At 44.4% G+C, this 26,545-nt stretch overlaps 1 protein-coding gene and 3 non-coding genes across 4 annotated transcripts in view; 1 reads left to right on the forward strand and 3 right to left on the reverse strand.

Annotated features, from left to right (window-relative positions):
• Window positions 1-4,309: 4,309 nt before the first annotated feature.
• On the reverse strand, window positions 4,310-4,423 carry trnal-cag (transfer RNA leucine (anticodon CAG)). The gene is made up of 2 exons: window positions 4,386-4,423; window positions 4,310-4,344 (listed from the first exon to the last, which is right to left on the reverse strand). It is a non-coding gene; the product is annotated as a tRNA-Leu (tRNA).
• Window positions 4,424-8,788: 4,365 nt separating this feature from the next.
• trnal-uaa (transfer RNA leucine (anticodon UAA)) lies at window positions 8,789-8,904 on the reverse strand. The gene is made up of 2 exons: window positions 8,867-8,904; window positions 8,789-8,834 (listed from the first exon to the last, which is right to left on the reverse strand). It is a non-coding gene; the product is annotated as a tRNA-Leu (tRNA).
• A 1,302-nt stretch (window positions 8,905-10,206) lies between these two features.
• Window positions 10,207-10,320, reverse strand: trnal-caa (transfer RNA leucine (anticodon CAA)). Its single transcript has 2 exons — window positions 10,283-10,320; window positions 10,207-10,241 (listed from the first exon to the last, which is right to left on the reverse strand). It is a non-coding gene; the product is annotated as a tRNA-Leu (tRNA).
• A 15,188-nt stretch (window positions 10,321-25,508) lies between these two features.
• Window positions 25,509-26,545, forward strand: part of LOC134342255 (uncharacterized) — a 52,389-nt gene continuing 51,352 nt past the window's right edge. Inside the window, exon 1 of the mRNA XM_063040221.1 lies at window positions 25,509-26,473. The gene's annotated coding sequence lies outside the window, so the exon portion shown is untranslated. The remainder of the gene's footprint in view (window positions 26,474-26,545) is intronic.

A 26,545-nucleotide genomic window follows, 5' to 3' on the forward strand; every position in this document is an offset into this window, starting at 1 on the left:
AAAACCTACAGCACAATATTGGCCCTTCGGCCTACAATGCTGTTCCGAGCAGGTACTTATTTAGAAATTACCTAGGGTTGCCCATAGCCCTCTATTTTACTAAACTCCATTACCTATCCAGGAGTCACTTAAAACACTCTGTTGCATCCGCCTCCACCCCGTCGCAGGCAGCCCATTCCAAGGACTCACCGCTTTCTGCGTAAAAAAAAACCCTGAAATCCCTTCTGTACCTAGTTCCAAGCACCTTAAAACTGTGACCTCTCGTGTTAGCCATTTCGGCCCCCTGGGAAAAAGCTCTGACTATCCACACTATCAATGCCTCTCATCGTCTTATACACCTCTACGAGGTCACCTCTCATCCTTAGTCGGAGAAAAGGCCCAGTTCACTCAACCTATTCTCAGAGGGCATGCTCCCTTCTCCAGGCAACCTGCTTGTGAACCTCCTCTGCACCCTTTCTATAGTTTCTACATCCTTCCTGTAATGAGTTTTTTTTAGCGTGTCGCACCAGATAGTCAGCCATACTTATCTGGCGGGTGGTGTCAGGAGCTCGACGCTCAACCCGGCACGGATGGAAAGCGTGCTCGGCGGTGGCTCGACTGCGATTCGAACTCGGGAGCCTTCGCTGCAGAGACCGGCGCTGATCCCATTGCGACACCAGCGGGCCTGTAATGAGGTGATCAGAACTGAGGACAGTACTCCAAGTGGGTCCTGACCAGGTTCCTCTATAGCTGTAACATTACCTCTCGGCTCCTAAACTCAATCCCACGGTTGATGACGTCCAATGCAAGGTATGCCATCTTAACCACAGAGTCAACCTGCGCAGCAGGTTTCAGTGTCCTATGGACTCGGACCCCAAGATCCCTCTGACCTTCCACAATGCCAAGAATCCTACCATTAATGCTATATTCTGCCAGCATGTTTGATCTGCTATTTTATATTGCACTAACTCAATTGCAAATTTCCTTACTTTAGTGTAATCGGCTTAACCGTCAAATTTTATTTTTATAACTTTAGAAAACAGCTTTACTACCTACATTATTTTTTTCAGCTTTACTGATAAAGACGTGATTAATTTCCAAGCGTCCACGTTCGATCCGCTGTCAAGATAAATACTGTGATTTTTTTTGATTTTTTTTTTGTCACAGCAGAGAGCAGTACAACTAGTCACATCGTACAGGAATCAGGGTGCAGTGTTTGATGAGAAAGAGGCCTCGATAAAGACTGCCGGTGTCAATGTCTCAGACGTGACTATTATTTGGGAAGAACGACATGAGTGCTATTCAGACAAGCTGTCATTCGCTATATTGCAAAGGAATTTTAGATCGTCGTTCTGAAGTATACATCGGCCGCAGAGCTCAGTAACGAGCGTTTAACATCTTTCTGGACTTTCTGTAATTCGCTTGGTAGTCTCTGAGACAGGGTTTAAATGTAAACAAACTGTTGGATTCGTTAGCAGCCCTAGTTTGCTGCATGAAGTTACAATTAATATTGCTGTTATCATTATTATTATTTTGTTTGACTCTGCAGTTTCTTGCCTTATACACATTGAAGTTTTGACTGATCAGATGGCACGTTCCTTCATTGCTTTTATTCATTTCCGAGAGGAATTTAATCTCATTCTTGTACCTGATGATATATGTATGTATGCCGTGATGACAAGTTGACTTTCTGCTTTGAACTTTGAAACAGTTTGGCCGAAGGCTACTTTCCATGCTGTACGACTCTATGACAACGTCTTAAAACATCTGCATTGCAAAAAGAGGAATACTGGCCGCATTAAACCACACAAAGTGAATATAATGCAGTCCTGAATCAGCAACACGGAATTCCCATGAGCAAAAATGTGTCAAACGCACAGTATTGAGCTCCGCTGCCAATGTATATTTCAGAACGACGATATAAAATTCCCTAATGATGTAGAGACCGGCAATTTGTCTGAACGGCACCAATATCATTCTGTCCAACCTGTAGTTGCATCGGAGAAATTGATAGCGACACTTCAGCGAGGCATCTTTCTCATCAAACTGTGCACCCCGAATCTCAAGTAATCTGACCCGTTGTACCACTCTCTGCTGTGTAAAAAAAAACAATATATTTATCATTCTTCTGTCTTTCCCATCCACCCAAACAGAGCATGTTTTGATCACTGCAATAAAATTACCGTGATTGAATTTCCAAAACAGCACGTGTAAAGCACATTAGTTGTCAGGAGTGGGATTCGAACTCACGGCTCCGTGTGGAGACCAGAACACTCGGGTTTGCTGTAAAGCGACTGTCTGGCCTCAAGTCTGGCGCCTTGGGCCACTCGGCCACACTAACAGCCCTGAAGTACTCTCTTCACATCGGACATAAACAGCTGTGTTTCAGAATGGAATGAGTGACTGTTCCAGTGAGAGAGCATACATACAAAATACGCACACATTATCCTGGGATTTGAAATTAAATGGGTATGTTGTATTTGCTCAGTTCATCAAGCATGTGCGAAATTAAAGCATACAGCAGCTCAGCACTGGAACAGGTAATGGATACAGTTCCAGCCATTCGTCATAGAAAGGATGATGTGTGCAGATATGCTTTACCAAGCTGTTACCCGAATTAGACGGTTTGTGAGATAACGAGAGGTTGAACAAACTTCGGTTGCATTCTCTGGAGCATCGGTGGTGAGGGAGAATCTGATGGATGTTTCTTGGATTATGAAAAGCATAGATAAAGGTAGAACACGCGGAAGTTCTCTCAATCCGAGGGTCTTATACCATAGGGCATGCATTTCAACGACGAGGGGATGACAACACCCTATCACTCAAAGTCGGCAAGACCAAGGAACAGGTTGTGGACTTCAGCAGAGAGAAAACCAGAGATCCATGAGCCAGCTCTCGTTGGAGGAACAGAGGTGGGTATTGCTATTTCCTCTACTTTCTTAACCTGGTCCCAATGTACCATATCGATGCAGCTATAAAGAAGGCAAGACAGTGGCTATACTTTATTAGGAGCTCGAAGAGCTTTAGCATGTCAACAAATACACTCAAACCCGTCTGTAGTTGTACCGTGGTGAGTATTCTGACAGGCTGCATCACTGTCTGGCATGGAGGCACTACTGCAGGAGACCGAGAGTAGCTGCTGAGGATTATAAATCTAGTCAGCTCCATCTTAGGCACCAGCCTACAAATTCCCCAGGACATCATTAGGGAGCGGAGTCTCAGAAAGGCAGCGCCCATTATAGAGGACCTCTAGCACCCAGGGCATGCCCTTTTCTCACTGTTACCATCAGGTAGGAGATACAGAAGCCTGAAGGCACACACTCAGCGATTCAGGAACAACTTCTTCTCCTCTGCCATTCGATTCCTAAATGGACATTGAAACCTTGAATACTACTTCTTTTTTTTGACATACAGTGTTTCTGTTCTGGCAATTAAAATAAATCTATTCAATTATACATAAATAATTTACTTGTTTATTTATTATTATGTTTTATTTTATGTATTATTATTTTTCCCTCTTGCTAGATTATGTATTGCATTGAACTGCTGCTAGTAAGTTAACTAATTTCGCGGCACATGCCAATGACAATAAACCTGATTCTGAATGCGAATATTCGGCATGACGTCAACAACTTTGACGAACTTCTATAAATGTGTAGTGGAGAGTATATTGTCTGTCTGCATCACGACCTGGTATAGAAACAGCAAGGCCTTTGAAGAAACATCTTGAAGAAACGTTAATGGATTCGGCTCTGTCCATCACGGGTAAAGCTCTGTCAAACATTTAGCTAATCTACGTAAACCGGTGTCATCGGAAAGCAGCATCCAGCATCAGAGATCCTCACCACCCCGGCTCTGCTCTATTGTCGCTGCTGCCGTCGGGTAGAAGGTAGAAAGTACAAGAGCCTCAGGATTCAGTTCCGCCACCACGTTCAAGGACAGTCACTACTCATCAACCATCAGGCTTTTGATCAAACGGTGATCTCTTACACTCAGGTACCTATCCATTGAATAACCCGACAACCTGTGATTTCACTTTAAACACTTATGTATATATTATTAGCTGAGTCTGTCTGGAGGAACTGAAAAGGCCAGGCAGCATCTGTGGAGAAGAGTAAACAGTCGACATTTCGGTCCGAGATCCTCCACCAGGGAATTGTTTCTAAAGAAATCCGGCACCCAGTATTCGATGAACGATGATGTGTTGTGCTGTGATGTGCCGTGACGAAATCACCACCTTTTCTTTCTACCGTTTTTCTAATCGACACAAACAACCCACGTTCTCTTCGCAGTAATAACATCCCTCGATTGAATGTTTAAGGACAAAAGCTGTCAGGAGTGGGATTCGAACCCACGCCCCCAAATGGAGACTAGAACACTCGTGCTTGTAAGAAGGACAATCATTCCCTGAGTCTGGCGCCTTAGACCGCTCGGCCACCCTGACAACTTTGCGTCACCCACTTCACATCCAAAACAAGTGGTTGTGTTTGAGAACAGATTTAATGCCTGAGTTGAGAACAGAGTTATATACACACAAAAACATCCTGGGAATGAGAAATGAAAACGAGCTTGTTACAGTTTTCTCAGGTTAGGCAGCATCTGTGGAAATAGATGCAGTGTTAAAATTACAGATCAGAACTCGTTAGACGCGTACCAGCAGAGATATGGGAGGGAGGTTGTAATGGTGAATGACAACGCTGGGAAGAATCGCTGTGTTCACATGTAGGGAAGTGAGGATTTGGACGTTTATAGATGGACTGAATGTGACACCCCTGGCTGGAACATAGGAGGTTCAGTTGCAACGGGGAACGCAGCTTTACTGTTGCTGTTTAAGGTGGCAGAGAGAAGGGGATTCCACGGGTAAAGAAAGAAGAATAAGATGGAAACCTGTGCTATCACGGGCACAGGAGGGTCTGATACAGACGAAAACGGTTCTGCAGTTTTCTGAGAAGTGGGAGCAAGGGCCACAGGTTTGACCGAAGCTTCAATGTGAACGAAGCGGTAGATGAGAAGCAAAGGGGATGCTGAGGCCAGCAACGCCGTCGGAATCAGTTGTAAACAGCTGTTTTGTAACTCGAAAGTAACTCACAAAATGCTGGAGGAACACAGCAGACCAGTTAGCGATAGTGGGAAAGAGTAAACTTTCGACATTTCGGGCCGACATTCTGCATTAAGGCACTGATTGTATGTGTGCTCTCTCGTATTTCGCGAATCTGCAGATTGTTTCGTGGGCAGAGACTTTAATGACAGGTTGCTGTCGTTTCTGCGGAGTGAGGAGAAGAAGCTGTCTGATGTGAACGGTCCAATGATTCATTCAGCATTTGATTTAAATTCTGAGCTCGGTTTGGCTATTGCATCACTGGCTGACAAATGCCGATATATTTGCGGAGAGCCAAAGTTGTTGAAGGCTGGCAGTGTTCTCTGGGGTAAAGCCCACACCCGCTGGGGAGGAGGAATATGAGGCTTGGGCTGAGCAGACATCTCAATTTCTGGATGAATGGCACTGCTCAGATAACGTGAAAATACTGAAACTGGTAGAGAGCTTAAAGGGAGCGGCTGCTGATATAGTGATTTTCCTCAAGGCAGAAAATCCATTAGCCACATCAGCTAATTGTCTGCAAGCTCGGGAAAATGCTTCTTGCGCTGCTGAAAGTGCAGCCGATCTTTGGAGCATGTTTTAGGAAGAGGGAGCGAAGTTGCCTGCCGACATTTTCAGGCTGGCGAAGCTGCTGCATGTTTGAACGACAAAGGATGCACTTAACTGCCTTAGAGAAATTGAGGATGGAGCTAATTATTAAGGGGGGGGGCGGTGGTGGGGAGGGTTGCAACATGACGTGATTGCTCTACGTATTCGAATGACACGAATATTGCGGAATCCTACACATTTACACCGAATTCTTCCGAGAAGTTCATGAGGAGGAAGACATGATGGAGGAACGGGAGGCCTTCATGATCAGGGCAAGGTCCTCGGTAGTAGCCACTGTTGCTGAAGCGCCCCAAATCTCACACAAACGCGGGTGTTGTAGGATATCATGGAAAACCGGTGGGCCGCGGTAATTCGGATGATATCGTTTGCTGCTACACAAAGGGCCGATGGGAAGCCCGACACACTGGTGCGGTGTTACTGAGCAGGTTCCCTATACCAGGGAAGTGACCGATATTTTCTGTTACAAATGTGGAGAACCGGGGGTGTGAAGGACAGGAAAATCTTCAGAAAACAATTCAGCGGTTAATCAAACAGCGACGAAAAGAGGTCAGGCTACGGAGGGACCCAGTAAAGAAACAGGCGGACGTCACGGAGAGGATTAGTGTATCAAAGGAAATGGTACTAAAGTACAAAACACTATTCCTGAAGGGCTAGTAGGACTACACTCTGGTGTATCTGTACGGATTGAAGGTGTTTATGCTGGAGCCACAGTGGATGCAGGTTCTCAAATTGCTTTGCTTTATAGATCCTTTTCCCACCGGTATCGGGCGCACTTATCATTGACGTCACTCAGTGCCCTGAGATTCCGGGGCTTAGTACTGATGAGTATCCATACAATGGTTACCTGTTGTTGAAGCTGGAGTTTACGGAGCAGATGTTGGAGTAACTGAGATTATCGACACACCAGTCTTGCTCCACCCGGATCCGATTGAGAAGGATGGAGCTTCTATTCTTGTGGGAACAAATACTACCGATGTGAGAATGCTCCTGAGAGCACGCGAGGAGAGAAATGGAAAGATTATTTTGAACCCCTTGTCAATTCCTCCTGTGTACAGAGCTGCTTTTGAGAAGGTGCCAGCTCCTGCTAAGTCGGATGATGAACGGAAAGGAGGAACTGTGAGGTACACCCAGTCTAAACCTATCATCTTCTGTACTGGGTGTAGGTAGAGTAACAGGAACCACTGCATTTGCCGGAATGCTCGAGGAATAGAAAAGGGGAGTGACTGAGAAAATTTTGAAATGAGAAGATACATTTTCTACTGACAGGTCTGATTTTGATTTCTCCAATAGTACCTGCCACACTATTAGAGCAACAGAGAACACACCTTTCTGAGGGATTTCTCGCCGGTTGCTTCTTGCAAAGTTCCAAGACGCTTTTCAGCACCTGCTGAAATTGGAGGAAGCCAGGTTCAGTCCTATGGCAGGTAGACCCAAGTCGCCGGAAGACACGAGTGATAGACATGGGGAGGCAAACTCTAATAGTCAGGAAAGGGTTCAATGTGGACGTTAGTAGGGTAAACACTTAATTTTCCCAATTACCGTGGGTAGAGAAACACTCCATCTTCTGAATTACCGGACGTAGAGGCCCAGAGCCATCATATGCTCGAGCTATCAGACTTTCAATCCTGAATTATTTTCTAAACCAGGGGCTCCAAACTGCGCACAATACTCAAAGTAAGGTCACATCATGTACATTTTAAAGCCTCAAGATTATATTCCGGCAACTATAGTCCATTCTTCCATCAAATTTTGCTAGCAACTCATTTGCCTTCCTGACCATTTTCACAACCTAAAACATTCCCTCGGGGAACTCTGCACGAACAATCTTAAGTGCGTTTGCACCTCAGATTTTCCAATTTTCTCTAGGTTTAGAAAATAGCCTTCGATTTTATTTATTTTGCCGAAGTGCGGAAGCACTGTTAATCCCTGACAGTGTGTTCTATGTGCCACTTCTTTGCCCATTCTCCTGATCTGCCCAAGTCCTTTTGGAGCTTCTCTACGTCATGCAGATTTTCTTCATCTTCACCTATTTTCATCTGGTCCTCAAACCTGCCTGTAAGATCATCAACTCCAACATTCAAATCATAAAGATATAGAGTAAAAGTATCCATCCATCAGTTATATTGCATCCTGCTGTACTATTTTATATTGTGCTACCTCAATTGCAATTTCCTTTTTGTTTAATCTAATACGCTTATCTTGTCCAGATTTTATTTCTATAACTTTCGAAATCATTTTTACTATCTGTATTAAACGTTTCAGCTTTACGTGAATAATTTCAAATCGTTCATGTTCGATCCTCCGTCAAGGTGTAATTCATCTGGTTGTTTCCGAGAGGGGGTTTAAATCTAAAGAAATTCTTGTGGGCTTCGCAGTCGCCCTGGATTATTGGTTAAACTAACAATCAATGTTGCTGTTATCATTATTATTTCGCTTGACTTTGCACAGTTTGCTGTGTTATACACATTGAGTGTTTGACAGTCCTGTTACTGCGGTCCATCAATGATTTTATCGTGTTTCTTGGATGCCCGCTGGAAAGTGAATTTCATTTTTGTATATGGTGATATATGTGTATAGATTTGCTGTGATGCAAAATTTTCTTTTTGCTTTTAACTTTCAACCAGTTGGGCCGAAGGCTATTTTCCACGCTGTATTTCTTAAAACATATGCTTTGCCAAAAAACAAAACCACAGAAAGGGTATATAAACCAGTCCAGAATGATCAATCCGATAGTCCCAAATCCAGAAAGGTGTCAAACGCACGATACTGAGCTCCGCGGCAGATGTACAAGTATACTTAAGAACGACGATGTAAAATGCCGTTTCAGTATAGCGACCGACAACGTGTCTGATGTCATTCTGTCCAACCAATAGCCATGGCTGAGAAGGTGACACCGACACTCTTCACCGATTGCTCTTTCTCTTCAAACTCGGCAGCCTAAATCTGATGTAGTGCTACCCGATTTACTGCTCTCTGCTGTGACTAAAACAAAACCTTTAGCTTTCTTGCGTCTTTCCCATCCTCCCAAGCAGACCATGCTTTAATCGCTGCAATAAAATTAGTGGTTGGATTATCAAAACACCAAGTGTAAAAGACAACAGTTGTCAGGAGTGGGATTCGAACCCACGCCTCCAGTTGGAGACCAGAATACTCGCGTCTATTACGAAACGAGTTTCTAGGCTTAAGTCTGGCGCCTTAGACCACTCGGCCACCCTGACAACTCTCTTCAAATCCACATGAACAGCTGTGTTTCATAATAGAGTGAACGACTACTTTAGTGAGAGAGCGTACATAGAAAACACACACTATATCGTGGGATTTGAAATGAAGATGGGTTTGATGCCTTTTCTCAGGTTGCCAGGCATGTGAGAATTTAAAGCATACAGCAGCACAGCACTGGAACTGGTAATGCACACAGTTTAGGCCATCTGTCACAGAAAGGATGACGAGACTTTGGAGAGTGTGCAGAAGAGCTTTAACAAGCTGATACATGAATTTGACAGTTTGTACGATAGCGAGAGTTTCAACAAACGTGAGTTGTTTTCTCTGGAGCAGCGTGGGTGAGGGGGAATCTGATAGACGTCTCTTAGATTTTGGGAGGCATAGGTGAAGGTAGAGCACACAGAAGCTCTCTCCATCCCGGAGGTGGCATGTCTTACATCATAGGGCATACATTTCAACTAAGAGGGGATTGTTTTACTGAAGATGTGACAACACCATATCACTCAATGTCGGCAAGACCAAAGATAGATTGTGGTCTTGAGGAGAGGGAAAACCACAGGTCCATGAGCCATTTCTCATTGGAGGAAGTAATTTTAAATTGGTAGGTATTACTATATCTCTACTTTCTTAGGAGACTGCGGGGATTCAACATGGCCTCAAAAAAACTTGATGAGCTTCTACAGATGTGTAGTAGAGAGTAGATTATCTGTCTGCATCACGACTTGGTACGGAAATAGCAATACCTTTGAAGGGAAATCTTCAAAAGTTAGCGGATTCGGCCCAGTCCGTCACGGGTAACGCACTACACAATATTCAGGACATCTGCATAAAACTCTGTCATCGGAAAACTGCATCCACCGCCAGAGGTCCTCACCAACCAGGATATTTTCTTTTTACGCTGCTGCCATTAGGTAGAAGGTAAAAGAGCCTCAGGACTCGCACCGACAGGTGCAAGAAAAGTTTACACTCACGGGCACATCCATTGAATAGTCCGGCAGCCAATGATTTCACTTTAAACACTATTCTATATTGATTAGATAAGTATCCTAGGACCTCAGCAGACCAGGCAGCATCTGTCAAAAAGAGTAAAGAGTCGACGTTACGGGCCGAGATCCTTCTCCAAGGAATTGTTTCTAAATAAATCACTCACCCAGAAATTGGTGTACGATAATTTGTTGTATTGTGATTAGCAGTGTCAAAACCCACAATCTATTCTACCGTTTTCCTAATCCACACTAAGAACCCACGTTTTGTTGCAGAATTAACATCACCTGGATTGAATGTTTAAAAACAAAAGATGTCAGGAGTGGGATTCGAACCCACGACCCCAGATGGAGACCAGAACACTCCTGTTTGTGGGAAGGATTTTCATTCCTTGAGTCTGGCGCCTTAGACCACTCGGCCACCCTGACAACGTTTGTGTTTAGGAACGGAATGAATGTCTGATTTGAAGGCAGAGTTATTTACGCACAAACACACATAACATCCCGCCAATCGGAAATGAACGCGAGCTTGTTACAGTTTTCTCAGGTTTGGCAACTTCTTTGGAAAGTCAAGCAGTAAAAAACAAATACAGATCGAAGACTCGTGAGACGCCTCTCAGCAAGAATTTGGGAAGGACGTTTGCTGAGATGAATGAGAACGCTTGGAAAACTCATTATTTTCACATGTGGGGAAGCGGGGATATAAACATTAATAGACAGGACTGAATCTGAAAACATTGAGTGTGAGTTTATCATGGCAACGTCAACAGACACTGAACACAGGAGGTTCAATTATATCGGGCAACACGGCTTTACAGATGGATGTTAGTAAGTGAACTATTAGGCCCAATAATCTGATGACTGTGGAAGAAACCGAAGCTGCGACAACGTTCACAAGAACATAAGACATCGTGCAGAAAGGCCATTCGGTCCGCTGTGTCTGGTTCATCATTCTATCATGAATGAGTTATTACAGTCAGAATGTTGTTCAGGCTTGTATTTCGATGTTTAACCTGATGGAGAGGAGACAGAATCAGGATGGTTTGCACGTTAGAGTAGCGGCCTTTATGAGAGATGAGACGCTTACAAGAACGTATTTCGCTCGGGTTCGCTGATCCTCTGTTAAATGCACAGAAGACATTAAAATAAGGCAGGGACAAGCGGGGCGGCCATCGCCGGAGTGGAATGCTCCTCACGGGATGTGGAAAGGCTGGGACACTTCCATGGTTCCTGATGACGACACCTGCGAGAAGTGCACAGAGCTGCAGCTTGTAACAATTTACAAGGTGCAGATCCTCTATCGTGTTAGAGTTGAATCTGGATGAACCCCAGTTCATTGGGGGCCGCAGGCGTGCTGGACTAGAACATATAGAACATATGGTAGATACAGTCAGGGTGCAGGACATAGGAAATTGGGTGACAGTCAGGAAGGGGAAAGGGTTTCAAGAGCCAGTGCAGACTATCCCTATGGTCATCGCCGCCACCCACTTGTGGTTGGACGACCTTCGGCAGTTGAACGGGGCACGACTGCGCAAGCGCGTGAAAGTCGGACCGTGAGGCAGCGGGAGCGAGATTACCTGAGCGGGCGAAGTTGTAGTGGGCGATGGAGTAGAGGGAGACAGATTAGGAAGGCTTTGGTTCAAGAGGCTTCGGCGAACAGAGGCTGAGGACGAGGTTCACTCCAAGTGACGTAAGGCCAGGTAAGTTCCTTTAATTAATTTAATTAACAGGAGGAGGCAGTGGAGGCTGCAGTTAGGGCAGTCGAGTGCTCCGTTTGTAGTATGTGGGAAGTCAGGACGAGCACAAGTGTCCCTGATGACTACACCTGTAAAAGGTGCATCCAGCTGCAGCTCCTGACAAACCGAGTTAGGGAACTGGAACAGGAGCTGGAGGAACTTCGGATCATTTGGGAGGCAGAGGCAGAAACAAGAGGAGTTACAGGGAGATAGTCACTTCTAAGAGTCAGGAGACAGGTAGCTGGCTGACTGTCAGGAGAGGGAAGGGGAATAGACAGAATGAGCAGAGCACCCCTGTGGCCGTTCCCACCAATAATAAGTATATCATTTTCAATACTACTGATGGGTGCGACATGATAGGGGCAAGTCGCAGTGGTTGCCTCTCTGGTACCGAGACGGGACCCTAAGCTCAAAAGGGAAGGAAGAAAAAGAGGAGAGCAGAAGTGATAGGGGATTCGATAGTTAACGGGACAGGTAAGAGGTTCCGTGGAAGAGATCGCGAATCCCGGATGGTCTGTTGCCTCCATAGTGCCAAGGTCTGCGATATCTCGGATCGAGTTCTCAGTATACTCAAGAGGGAGGGTGAGCAGCTGGATATCGTGGTCCATGTAGGGTTCAATGACGTGAGTAGGAAGTGTGAGGAAATCCTGAATGGTGAGTTTAGGGAGTTAGGCCCCAAGTTAAAGGACGGGACATTCAGGATAGCAATCTCAGAATTGCTACCAGTGCCACGTGCAGGCGGGTTTAGAAATGGTAAGATAGCGCAGACCAGCACGTGCCTGAAGACATGGTGCAGGAGGGGGGGCTTCAGATTTATAGATAATTGGGCAGTTTTCCAGGGAATGTGGGACCTGTTCCGGCGGGACGGTTTACATCTGAACTGGAGGGGGACAAATATTCTTGCAGGTATGTTTGCTAGAGAGGCTCCAGTGGAAATAAACTAGATACAAGGGGTGAGGGGAACCAGAGTGTAGGAACAGATGTGTAGGAGAAGAAAGCAAAAGAAGTTAGTAAAGTTGTTTGCACCGTTAGTGATAAACAGAGAGTAAGAGGTGGAAAATATCATAAATGCATTTATTTTAATGCTAGGAGCATTATAAGAAAGGTGAATGAGCTTAAAGCTTGGAATGATACATGGAAATATGATGTGGTAGCTATTAGTGAAACATGGTTGCAGGAGGAATGTGATTGGCAGCTAAATATTCCTGGATTTCGTTGCTTCAGGTGTGAAAGAATCGGAGGAACAAGAGGGGGAGGTGTAGCAGTGCTTGTCAGAGAAAATATTACAGCGGTGCTCTGGCAGGGTGGATTAGATGGCTCGTCTAGGGAGGATATTTGGGTGGAAATGAAGAATAAGAAAGGTGTAGACACACTTATAGGGGTGTTTTATAGACCACCTAATGTGGAACGAGAATTGGGGGAGCAAATTTATAAGGAGAAAGCAGCTATTTGTAGTAAGCACAAGGGTGGGAATGTGGGAGATTTTAACTTTCCACAGATTGGGAAACCGTTACGGCAAAAGGGTTAGATGGTTTGAAGATTGTAAAAGGTGTGGAGGATAGTTTTTTTTGTGCATCAATATATAGAGGAACCAACTAGACAAGGGGCAGCGTTAGATCTCCTGTTAGGGAATGAGATAGGTCAAGTGACGGAGGTATGTGTTGGGGAGCACTTAGGGTTCAGTGATCACAATTCCATTAGTTTCAATATAATTATGGAGGAGCATAGGTCTGGACCTAAGGTTGACATTTTGATTGGAGAAAGGCTAACTTTAAGGAGATGCGAAAGGATTTAGAAGGAGTGGATTGAGACAATCTGTTTTATGGGAAAGATGTAATAGAGAATTGGAGGTCATTTAAAGGTGATATTTTGAGGGTACAGAATCTTTATGTTCTTGTTAGGTTGAAAGGGAAGGTTAAAAGTTTGAGAGAGCTATGGCTTTCAAGGGATATTGGAGACTTGGTTCGGAAAAAGAGACATATCTACAATATATACAGGCAGCATGGAGTAAATGAGGTGCTAGAGGAATATAAATAATGTAAAAAGAATCTTAAGAAAGAAATAAGAAAAGCTAAAAGAAGATAAGAGGTTGCTTTGACAAGTAAGGTGTAAGAAATTCAAAGGGTTTCTACCGTTATATTAATAGCAAAAGGATAGTGAGAGATAAAATTGGTCCCTTAGACAATCAGAGTGGAGAGCTATGTGTGGAGCCAAAAGAGATGGGGGAGATTTTGAACAATTTATTTTCTTTGGTATTCACTAAGGAGAAGGATATTGAATTCTGTATTGTAAGGGAAACAGGTAGGGAAGTTATAGAAACTATGATGATTAAAGAAGAAGAAGTACTGGCGCTTTTAAGGAATATAAAAGTGGATAAGTCTCCGGGACCTGAGAGGATATTCCCTGAGACCTTGAGGGAGGTTGGTCTGGAAATAGCAGGGGCACTGACAGAAATATTTCAAATGTTATTCGAAACAGGGATGGTGCCGGAGGGTTGGCGTATTGCTCATGTAGTTCCATTGTTTAAAAAAGGTTCTAAGAGTAAACCTAGCAATTATCGGCCTGTGAGTTTGACGTCAGCGGTGGGTAAATTGATGGAAAGTGTTCTTAGAGATGGTATATACAATTATCTGGATAGACAGGGTCTGATTAGCAACAGTCAACGTGGATTTGTGCGTGGAAGGTCATGTTTGACAAATCTTATTGAATTTTTGAAGAGGTTACTACGAAATTTGACCAGAGTAAAGTGGTGGATGTTGGACATATATGGACATCTTTCTGGCCTTTGACAAGGTTCCACACGGAAGGTCAGTTATGAAGTTTCAATCGTTAGGTATTAATATTGAAGTAATAAAATGAATTCAGCAGTAGCTGGATGGGAGACGCCAGAGAGTAGTGGCGGATAACTGTGTGTCAGATTGGAGGACGGTGTGTAACGGTGTGCCTCAGGGATCTGTACTGGGTCCAATGTTTTATTTGTCACATCTTTTAATGATCCGGAGGATGGTGTGGTAAATTGGATGAGTAAGTAAGCAGATGATACTAAGATAGGTGGCGTTGTGGATAATGAAATAGGTTTTCAAAGCTTGCAGAGAGATTTAGGCCAGTTAGAATAGTGGGCTGAAAGATGGCAGATGGAGTTTAATGCTGATAAATGTGAGATGCTACATTTTGGTAGGACTAATCAAAATAGGACATACATGGTAAATGGTGGGACATTGAAGAATGCAGTAGAACAGAGGAATCTAGGAATAATGGTGCATAGTTCCCTGAAGGTGGACTCTCATGTGGATAGCGTGGTGAAGAAATCATTTGGTATGCTGCCCTTTATAAATCAGAGCATTGAGTATAGGAGTTGGGATGTAATGTTAAAATTGAACAAGGCATTGGTAAGACCAAATTTTGAGTATTGTGTACAGTTCTCGTCACCGAATTAGAGGAAAGATGCCAACAAAATAGAGAGAGTACAGAGAAGATATACCAGAATGTTACCTGGGTTTCAGCACCTCAGTTACAGAGAAAGGTTGAATTAGTTAGGTCTTTTTTCTTTGCAACGCAGAAGGTTGAGCGGGGACTTGATGCAGGTATTTAAAATTAGGAGGGGAATAGATAGAGTTGATGTGGATAGGCTTTTACCATTGAGGGTGGAGGATATTCACACAAAAGGATATGCGTTGAGATTTATGGGGCAAAGGTTTAGCGGTAACACGAGGGGGAGCTTCTTTACACAGAGAGCAGTAGCTGTGTGGAATGAGCTTCCAGTGGAAGTGATAAGGGCAGGTTCGATATTGTCATTTGAAGTAAAATTGGATCGGTTTGTGGACAGGAAAGGAATGGAGGGTTATGGGCTGAGTTCAGGTCCCGTGGGACTAGATGAGAGTAAGTATTCGGCACGGACTAGAAGGGCCGAGATGGCCTGTTTCCACGCTGTAATTGTTATATGGTTATACTTTGTAGGCTAGTACGCAAGATGGAGCTGACAACATTTACAACCTTCTGCACTTCTTTCGGTCCTGTGCAGTATCACACTGTACCATAGACTGACAGGTACAGAGTGAACCCCACACTCCCACTGCATCCTAGACTGATGGGTACAGAATGAACATCACACTCTCACACTGTACCAGAGACTAGGTGATACAGGAGGAACACAACAATCCTGCAATCTATACATCTGTTTCTGGCTGCTTTTCTGCCTGCTTGACCTACCTATTTGTCAGTTTGCCTATCGGCCTCTATCTTTCTCTCTCTCTCTCTCTCTCCCCCTCTCTCCCCTCCCTCCCCCCCTCTCCCTCTGTCCTAAATTTATCAATTTAGCTCACGCTTGTCTTTCTCTCGTTCATTTCCAGCCGCCATGCACTTATTATTCCGCCAATTTCTCTTGCTGTTTTTGTATTATTTAACAGTCTGCCCTTTCCTTTGCAAACTGAAGTATTTATTCTCGATTTCTCTTGACCTGTTGACTGATTTGAGATGCCAATTGAAGACTGTTACATCAGCAACATGATACACAAAATGTTGGAGGAACTCAGCAGAGTTCTTTGTGTTGTCCTGGATTGCCAACATCTTTAGATTTTAGCGTGATTATACATTAGCAACGTGCTCATTTTACCGTTTCCATCCTGATCTCATTCTTCCTATTGTATGTTTGTTCAAATCTGTGTTTGTGTATTTCGAATTGTACTGAATTCATTACTGACATCCTTCATATATATGAGAAGTAAAAATCTTTACGTTATGTTTCTGTCTAAATGTGCAATGTGCAATTTATAGTAACTTATAATAAATATAATGTACAACAGGACAGACACCATAACATAGAAATACATCTGTGCAATTGTTTCTGTGTGTGTGTGTGTGTGTGTGTGTGTGTGTGATCAGGAAGAAGATCGATCAGTGTCGCTGGTCTCCGTTCAGAGATGAATAATTAGCCAACAAAAGATGAAATCTGTAAGTGTAGCTGCTTCGTGACAAAGCTCAGACTTAGAAAAGAAATCTACCGGCCTATTTCCACCATATGCGCTGCTGAGGTAATGCCAAAGAATTTTGATGCACCAATGTTTACAATAGAGACACTGGTATTGAATTAAAGGCTTTGTTCAAGCAATTGTAACTAATGAAGCTTATGAGGTGTAAAACCTTATCTCTGGAGAGAGATCCTCTGTGTAAATCAGGGCCGCTTGGAATGCATCAGCTGTCTGCCGGAGCTGAGAATACAGAAGCAACAGAAATCACAGGTTCACACTGAAATGATATATCCAGTCATCTGGCGGATAGCAGGCGTTTACTATCCTTTTATTTCAACCTTTGGAATTCCCGGTAAACCGCAGTGTCAGTTGCCGTGGTTGATGTTGAAATTTAATCCCAATAACTTGATTGATTCTGTCGCTGGTTTAAACTTTCACCAGGATATGGGGTCCTGTATTGAAGTATTTTAAGAGCTGAGGTGTGAGGTTTTTTTTTAGTGTGGTGTACCTCTGCTGTGTATGTATACTTTTGCCTTCATATTTGTTTTCTCTCTATAGCTGCTCAATATTTAATTTGATTTCGTTATGGTTGTGGTTTTTGTGGATGTTTTTCTTAAAATAAAAGTTAATAAAAATATATTTAAAAACTTCCACATTCCAGTGCCGGTATTCGGCATTTCAGTAATGGAGTGGAAACACCGGTATTTCTATCCAAAAACAAACCACTGCAGGAATTCAGCGAATCGGCCAGTTACCGTGGGACTGAGCGGGTCAGGCCGCGTTCTTCCAGCTGTTTGCGATCAGTTATGGGTTGCTCGGCTCTCTGCTTTTGGTCTTGTTGCAGCTGCACTGCATATTGTGTTTATAGAGCCCGCGGAGCTTATGCCAATTGATCGTCTGCATTTGAGTGTGAGTGATTGTCTACTTAGGAGGAACAATCAAACCATCGACTGTAGTAATACTTTAACAAATGTGAGGAGTTCCGTGTTGTAACACAACTCCGTTCTGGATTTTTAGTAAATGTCTGCGATATTGCTGAACGTAAAGCAAATGATGGACAGCAGAATGAAGTCGATGCTGAGTCCATTAACACAAGCGACGTGATGCTTCATAGTTATCAATACTGTGAAATGTTTTATATGATATTTACATCTGACACTGTCACAGACATTGAGTACGGCACTACGGCACCGAGTTTGAATTCTTCTCTCCTGCTTCCCTGTGGTGGATTCAGTGGGAGGCCTCATGTCTCTCCGTGAGGTTGTGTCAGACTGCGCTGTAGCTGTTGGAATCAGTCAATATTCCGTTGTAAAGGTGGCAAATGTAGGAATAGGAAACAAACTCGGGGAATGCTGGAAACACTAATCCCCGAGCAGCTTGAATGGAAAGGGAAACCATTTAACACTTGTGTCAGGGATCTCGCTGAGAACAGTCCCGAGGAGAGATACTTTAACTGTTTTTCAACATATTCTGTTTTGCTTGCATGAGTGTTTCCAGCATTTCCTGTTTTTGTTCCGTCTTTCGGCTCTCCTGTTGCTGACAGTGATCGCCTTGGAAGATGATGATTGTCTAATGGAAGAATCCCTCCATCAGCATCCGGATTTATTCATTTCATCCAGACGAGACGCGGAAGGCGCCGGTAGAAAATGTTGCATCTATTATTGATCCTGAGGAGGTAGCTACACAGTTTTAACTTTCCGCTGCCACTTCACATTTCGGACAACAGTAAGGAATTCAGATCATATTGACTTTATTTTACTGAGTAAACCCCTCCTCTGTCTCCGCCAGCTCTGCGCCCTGTTTCGACTCTCCCACCGGTAATGCAGCAGTTTAGTGGAAATATTACAGGATCCCCTCAAACAGCTGCATTGGTTTCTGTTCAGTATTTTCTCAGCTTGCTGTCACCTGTCTCTCTTCCAGCGAACTTGGTGGTGATTGTGATCCTGTCCCAGGGAAAGTGCGGTCTCTCCAAATGTGTCACTCGCTACCTGGTGGGAATGGCAGTGGCCGATCTCCTGGTCGTAATCTCGGAACCGCTGCTGAGTTGGACTGCTCGTATTTGTTTTACCCGATCATTCCTGTTCATCACTCCCGTGTGCAGACTCGGTGAATGGGTGATTTTTGCGAGCACTGCGACCTCTGTCTGGCTGACTGTCGCTTTCACCGTCGATCGATTTGCGGTTATTTGCAGTGAGAAGCTGAAAACAAAATATTGCACAGAGAGAACGGCGGCTGTGGTTATGGGGACAGTGAGTGTGTTGGCCTGTTTGGAGAGTGTCCCCTGGGGCTTTGTATCTGAGCCTAGAGAAATAATTGATGGTGTTCCCTGGTATTGTGCTCAAACAACAGTCTACAAAAACTCTCCCGCATGGGCGGCATTTGACTTATTTCACCGTATGTTAACCGTTGTCTCCCATTCTGTCTGATCCTGCTGTTCAATATTCTGACCGTCAGGCGGATTCTAGCAGCCAGTCGAGCCCACAGGGGGCTTCGGGGACAAAAGATTGGTGAGAATGACGAGGACCGGGAGATGGAGAACCGACGCAAATCCATTGTTTTGCTCTTTAGCATATCCGGTAGTTTCATATTGTTGTGGGTAACATGGGTGGTATTTTATATCTATAGACGGATTTCAGTGATTTTTGTTTACTATTCTGTCACGGATTCCCGTTACATCACAGAACACACAGCTATGATGCTGCAGGTGCTCAGTTCCTGAACCAACACATGTATTTACGCCCTGATTCAGAGCAAATTCCGATAGGAACTGAAGAATGCGGTGAAATATCCACTGAACTGGATTTTTAAACTCATGAAACTTGATATATAAATGCTGTAAAGTATTACAATTCAGCTGCCTTCATGCTCCCTATTCTATCCCCCCACTTGTGGGTAAATGGAAATAATGTGATGAACAGAGTAACAAAACAAACATGAGATAATCTGCATTCATTCGAAATACAAAACAACACGCATAAAATCAGATCTTGATGAAGGGTCTCGCCACGAAACGTCGACTGTTTACTATTTTCCTCAGACAAAATGCTGGAGGAACTCAGCAGGCCAGGCAGCATTTATGAAAAAAAAAATAAACTGTTGATGTTTCGAACCGAAACCCTTCATCAGTATTCTGTCAATTGTTCGATCTTTTCCCGTTTTGTGTGTGTTGCTTTTGAGTTACAAAGCAACTGTTTACAACTGATCCCGACGACATCGCTGGCCTCACCATTCCAGAGAAATCCTTTTGCGCCTCACGTCCCGCCCTTTTAAATTGAAGCTTGAGGAGAGCCTGTTAACCCTGCTTCCCGGTGCTGACAAAGCTGCCTGATCTTGGAGTATATTTCCGTCTCTATCAACCACTCCTGCTCCCGCCAAAACCCATCTTTTCCTTCACATTCCTTTTTCTCCTCCTCCTCTACCTTTATGTTCTCCTTCTCACTGCCACCTTGAACAATCTTCCCGTAAGAGACTTCGAACTTTTTCTTCGTGAGAGATAGAGAGATTGAGAAAGTGAGCCCAAGCAGGAGACAGCGCGAGGGCTGAGGGCGAGAAGGAGAGAGAATGAGACATCTCGAGGAAAGGGCGCCCGGGAGAGAACCTGAGGGAGAGGGTGCCATGGAGATGACGCTAGAGTGAGCGTGTTGTAGAGGCCGCGAGGGAGAGGGTGCGGGCGCTGGTGAGCGCGAGGGAGAGCGACAGAAGGAGAGAAGGCGAGCGCATGAGGGAGTTGGCGGGAAGGAGAGGGCGCGAAGGAGAGCACGTGACGGAGAACACGCGTGGGATAGGACACGAGGAAGATCTCGTGAGAGTGAGCGCGAGGGAATGGGGTGTAGGATATCAGAGAAAACAGAATGAGAGAGAGAGCGAGATAGTGAAGCGACTAAAACATCGTGAGGGAGAAAGGGGGAGAGAGAGAGACAGCGAGAGAGGGAGAGGGAGAGAGAGACAGAGAGAGAGGGAGGGAGGGAGAGAGAGACACACACAGAGACAGAGGGAGAGAGGGAGAGAGGGGTAGAGGGAGAGTGAGAGAGAGGGAGATTGAGACAGATATAGATAGATAGATAGATAGATAGATAGATAGATAGATAGATAGATAGATAGAAAGAAAGAAAGAAAACAGGCTGTGTGACATTGTCGGATTTGTGGTTCCACTCTTTCACAGAGATCGCCTTGTTCAGAGGATGATAAGTATTATTTTGAAGTATGTACAGCTACTACTGTAGACATTAGTTTTTTTTTGTTCTATATTAAAATCGTACGAATTCTAACAAATTGTGTGGCTCAACACGTGTGCAGTCTCCTTTGCTTTCGAATGCATTAGTAAATTGCCTGAAAATTCATGAATGAATTTTGAAACAATGTTCAACACAAGCAGGCTAATAGAAAGCACATAAACACACGGCTATGGAAAAATATGAATCACATGCAGCAAACACTTTAGCTGGGCTGCAGACAGGAGTATGTGTGTAAATGAGTAAGATTGCAGGGTGATGCGTTACCCCAATCATGCCATAGCCAAGGATGTCTCTGAGAAGGTACGGGCCATTCTGAAAGGGCAGTGTGAATAGCCAGCGGTCATGTTCCTTATTAGAACTAACAACTGAGACACAAGGTCCTGCAAAGAGAATTTAAGGATTAGTGCAGAAAGTTAAGAAATTGGAACTCTCGGGTGGTGATTTCAGGATTATTCCGGGTGTCACATGCTTGTGTGGTAAGATAAGGTAAGGTAAGAAGAGCAGGTGGATCTGGGGGTACATGTCCACAGATCCCTGAAAGTTGCCTCACAGGTAGATAGAGTAGTTAAGAAAGCTTATGGGGCGTTAGCTTTCATAAGTCGAGGGACAGAGTTTAAGAGTCGCGATATAATGATGCAGCTCTATAAAACTCTCGTTAGGCCACACTTGGAGTATTGTGTCCAGTTCTAGTCGCCTCACTATAGGAAGGATGTGGAAACATTGGAAAGGGTACAGAGCAGATTTACCAGGATGCTGCCTGGTGTACAGAGTATCCATTATGATCAAAAATTAAGGGAGCTAGGGCATTACTCTTTGGAGAAGGGGGATGAGAGGAGACACGATAGAGGTATACAAGATATTAAGAGGAACAGATAGAGTGGACAGCCAGCGCCTCTTCCCCAGAGCACCACTTCTCAGTACAAGAGGACATGGCTTTATGGTAAGGGGTGGGAGTTCAAGGGGGATATCAGAGGAAGGTTTTTTACTCAGAGAGTGGTTGGTGCGTGGAATGCACTGTCTGAGTCAGTGGTGGAGGCAGATACACTAGAGGAATTTAAGAGACTGCTAGACAGATATATGGAGGAATTTAATTTTGGGGGTTATATGGGAGGCAGGGTTTGAGGGTTGGCACAACATTGTGGGCCGAAGGGCCTGTAATGTTCTATGCTATTCTATTTCTATGTTCTATGATTTTGGCAAGTTGGTACACTTAAATATGTGGCTAACAATTGGGTGCAGGAGGGAAGGCATCAGGAACACAGATCATTGGGCTCTCTTCCAGGATAAGTGGGACTGGTGTAACAGGGATTGGTTACAGTGTAATATTCTCACAGTGAAGCTTGCTGCGGCCACCCTGACGATTTATATCATGTGGCGTTAGTATACAGAGCTACAGCTCAGTAAACGGCATTGAGCGGATGGGGCTTTATTTGTTTGGTGTGTTCGGGAAGGTTTCCAGAAGCAGTATGTAGATGGTTCACCAGGGAGGGAAACACATTTCGTATGGTATTGCGAAATGAGCCTAGCAAGATGATTGGAGTTTAATTCTGAAAGATTTATGGATCTTAATTCTGGAGGATTTCAGATAGTTATTGATAAGAATATGTTTGGAGCTGCTGGTCGATTATTGTAAATTTGTGGAAGAATTGCCAGGTGTCATAGATAGTTGTCTGGGAGCAGTTGTTACTAGATGGAGCTGATGCTTGCTGATGTCTGACATGTCAGAGCCACGTACAGCCCAGCCGGTCGGAATTTAGTAAAATCCTCTCCCTGTCAGGAGGGTAGAGAAGGATAGGAATTGTCATGAACATTGGGTTATGAGAAATGTTGTATTTGCTTAAAATGTAAGAGGTATCATATGTAAGGACAAGGAAGATGAAATTGGATAGGGTCCTGCAGGAACGTACAGAAAGTTAGAAACAAGTCACACTGTGAAACAGGAGAGTGAAGATTTACCAGGAGATGTCCTCATTCAGGAAGATCATTTTGAATCCCCAGGCAGCTTATGCACACACAGAAAACACAGTTCAGTGGGGAGACGACAGGACCACCTTAGGACAAAGGTGGGAGTTTAGGCCCGGAGCCAGAGTTAGCATGCGAGGTAGAAACTGAATACTGGTTTTCACTAAGGAAAAGGACAAGGAGGAAAGCGTGATGAGAAAGGTGGTACGGTGATATTCTCTGTCGTGTTGTTACTAAAGAGGAAGTGCTGTTGGGTCTCTCAAATCATTTTGATGGGTAAGTCCTTTGTGGGAATTTAGTACATTGGGAGATACATACCACATACAGTTAAATATGATGTTAAAACTGCCGGCAAGGTACTGTAAGAACAGAGATCTGAACAACATCTGGCCCCTAGTGTAAGGGAAGGGAATGGTCTATCTCAGGTATAAACATGATATGCATATGTGACTGCTAAAAAAAGTCAACATTTGACTACTGGGACAGTGAACTTTACAATATCCGGACCTTCACTACCAGGACACAGAACAATAAAACTCACAGCACTGTGCAGTGAGAACACGGTCCTGTACACACCCAGCACTGCACTCGACCGTTAGACACTAGAACAACCACAGCACTTCAAGGACAGGGAACTGTAAAACCGTGATAATGGACGTCAATTCATGGACACTCTATATTCCCTCAATCCCACTGGACATCTCTCAGGATGTAACAGAGAGGTGACAAAGGAGAACCTTGAATGATGTGTGCGTCAATTTCCAGAGATTTTTGAAATTCCAGCAGCAAAAAGAGGAAGAGAAAAGTAGGCAGGTTCTGTAAAGTAGCTAAAGCAACAGAATAGTGTGTGACTGTAATTTCCCCAACATTGGCTGAGATTGTCTTAGTGTAGAGGCTCTGAGGAGCGGAATTTGTTGGCATCATGGAAAGGTGTCCCAGCATTTACTGCATATACTATATAAGTTTGTGCAGATTTAGCACCTGATCTAAGACTTTGATAACGTTCCCTAGATCTATAGAGGAGAGTAGCCTGACTGGTCTGGTTCAGAAACACCAATGTCCTTGAATGAAATAACAATTGAAAAAATGTGGATGCAGCCAGTTTTTTCATGGTTCTGTTTGGCTGTTCCCCTTTAACGCTGCTTTCTCCCTGATTATGCCCTAATTTCAGACATTAGATTTCCAATTGCTGCTAGTTTCCTTAATCACGGTACACCTTGTGTGCATCAGAGACTGTGAAATACGTCCAATGGCAGCACTACACAAGTTGCCAGTTTGTTGGTCGATTCTCGGGAAATATTTCGTTATTAGTTCCAAGTTCAGCTCTAGTTTCCAGATAGTCCCTGTAAATCCCGTCTCCTTGACAAGATTCCTCCGGTTTGCAGTTCTACTCTCACGTCTACACCAGCATCTCCAACTCAGTCGACGTACCGGTGTCCTGCACTTGAGTTCTCCACAGTCGCCCCGCGCAACAGAGCAAACTGGCCATAATGAACCCAGCGGACACAAATCATCTGCAACAAGACCTCGCCAGCCAGCGATCCATACTGGGTTTGCACGATCAGCTGCTTCAGGAAGTCGTCGAAAACCTCCGTTCTCTGTCAGTCAACTTAAGAGAGGTCAGTGAACAGGTCGATCGGGTATTCGCCCATCTTACCCCGTCGACTCCGGGAACTCCGTCTGACCAGCTCAGACAGCCTGTAGTGGCGACGCCCGAGGCGTCAACAACACGTCCGCTAAGAGAACCACATGTCCCCGAACCAGAACCCTACGCCAGTGATCTGGGTAAGTGCCGGGCTTTTCTGCTGCAATGTTCCCTAGTGTTCGAGCAACAGCCATCCATGTACGCCAAGGACAGATCTAAAATAGCTTACATTATGGATTTATTCCGAGGCATGGGCCACCGCGATTTGGGTAAGTCAGCCAGAGACCTGCTTTTCGTTCCCCACCTTCATCTCAGAAATAAGGAAGATTTTTGACCATCCCCTCCGCGGTAAAGATGCCGCTAAGCGGCTGCTCACTCTCCTTCAAGGCTCACGCAGTGTTGCCGAATACTCTGTGGAGCTCTGGACGCTAGTTAGAGGGAGCAAAGTGGAAGACGCAGCGAGGTCAGGGGTTGGAGAAAGACGGACACAGAGAGAAGGAGAGAGAGAGAGAGAGTTGAAATTGAGGAGAGAGAAGAGAGAGATGAGACAGAGAGAGAGACAGACAGAGAGAGAGAGAGAAAGAGAGAGAGAGAGAGAGGGGTAGGGGGAGAGAGAGAGAGAGAGAGTGAGAGAGAGAGAGAGAGAGAGAGAGAGGTGGAAATTGGGGCGATACGTGCAGAATAACCCCATGGTTCTAACATCCAGTGACTACAGTTCTACTGAAGAGACGCTAAACACTACGGATTATATCAGTTTTGTCCTGCTGTACTGGTTTTGTACTTGTCCAGAGCCTCTATATACGGCGAGATGACACAGGCTGTTGCTGTGCAGGACAGCCAATGCAGGAGAAGAAAAACAACTCGTGATTTTAAGTACTTCAACTGCAAATGTTGCATCATCGAATGGATCTACTTTGTGCAAACAGAAGTTCATTAATTAACTAGGACACTGCCTCAATATCACAAACACGAATGAATCCAGACAGCAGCTGAAACCGCCACCTACTTTTCCAACCGGGAAGACAGTATCTAAGACAACTCTCCGTTCTCCACAAAGCTTCCAAATAAACGTGAAAAACTTATGCAAATGGAGGAAGGCATCTGCGTCGTTAGAATCCTAGTTTGATCGCCATCACATTCCGCATTCCGGGAGGGCATAATATCTTGTCCAGAAGACCTTTCAACCTTCAGACCTCGATAGCCAAATAACCTTCTCTCTTACAATGGCAACTTCACACACTTTGTCCCTGCCGCTCTCGAATTTTACATATTGCTTGGACGGTTATGCTGTGTTTTTGATATTTTTGCATTAACCAGGTGGCCCTGTAATGCCACAAGGGATCCCTCTGTTTCTGGGACGAGGTCTGCCGATGTGAGCCAGGCTTTCGAAGCTTCCCTGTAGATATATAGTCTGCTCAGATGATAGGGTAGTATTCCATGGGGGTGTCATACCCCCCCACCCCATTTCTTAACTTCTTCTCCTGTAGTGACTATTTCAAAAGCTTTCTGGGTTGTCCTTTCTTTTAGGTTTAATTGTGTTTACTTATTATTAGAATGCATATGCTCGCATGGGGTATGAATTCCGTTTTCTTTGATGAAATTATATTATTAGAAGTGTTATCTGAGTGTTCAGTATGTAACACCCTGGGAAAGGTTCCACTACTCATGTAATGGTCTTTCTGCAGAATGTGTGTTTGGATTATGTTTAGAGATAACGGGTGTTTTCTCATGTGAACTGGGTCTTTTGTTAGGCGGAACCTAACAAAATCTTTAGTTAAGATTCATAAATATAAATCCTTTCATCTTATGCTGCGTGCTGTCTATTATTTCCTGGCACTTGGCACAGGAAAGCAAAGAACACAGCATCCACACAAAACGAGGTTTGAGGTGGGAGAGCCCACTGAATAACACGGGTTAGACGGGACCGGAGTGTATATTAACCTGGACTTACGCAGCCAAAGGAACCAGCGGGGTTTCAGTAACACACATTAAAGTTGCTGGTGAACGCAGCAGGCCAGGCAGCATCTCTAGGAACAGGTACGGTCGACGTTTCGAGCCGAGACCCTTCGTCAGGACTAACTGAAGGAAGAGCTAGTAAGAGATTTGAAA

The sequence above is a fragment of the Mobula hypostoma genome, unplaced genomic scaffold, assembly GCF_963921235.1.
Source record: "Mobula hypostoma unplaced genomic scaffold, sMobHyp1.1 scaffold_115, whole genome shotgun sequence".
Classification (NCBI taxonomy): domain Eukaryota; kingdom Metazoa; phylum Chordata; class Chondrichthyes; order Myliobatiformes; family Myliobatidae; genus Mobula; species Mobula hypostoma.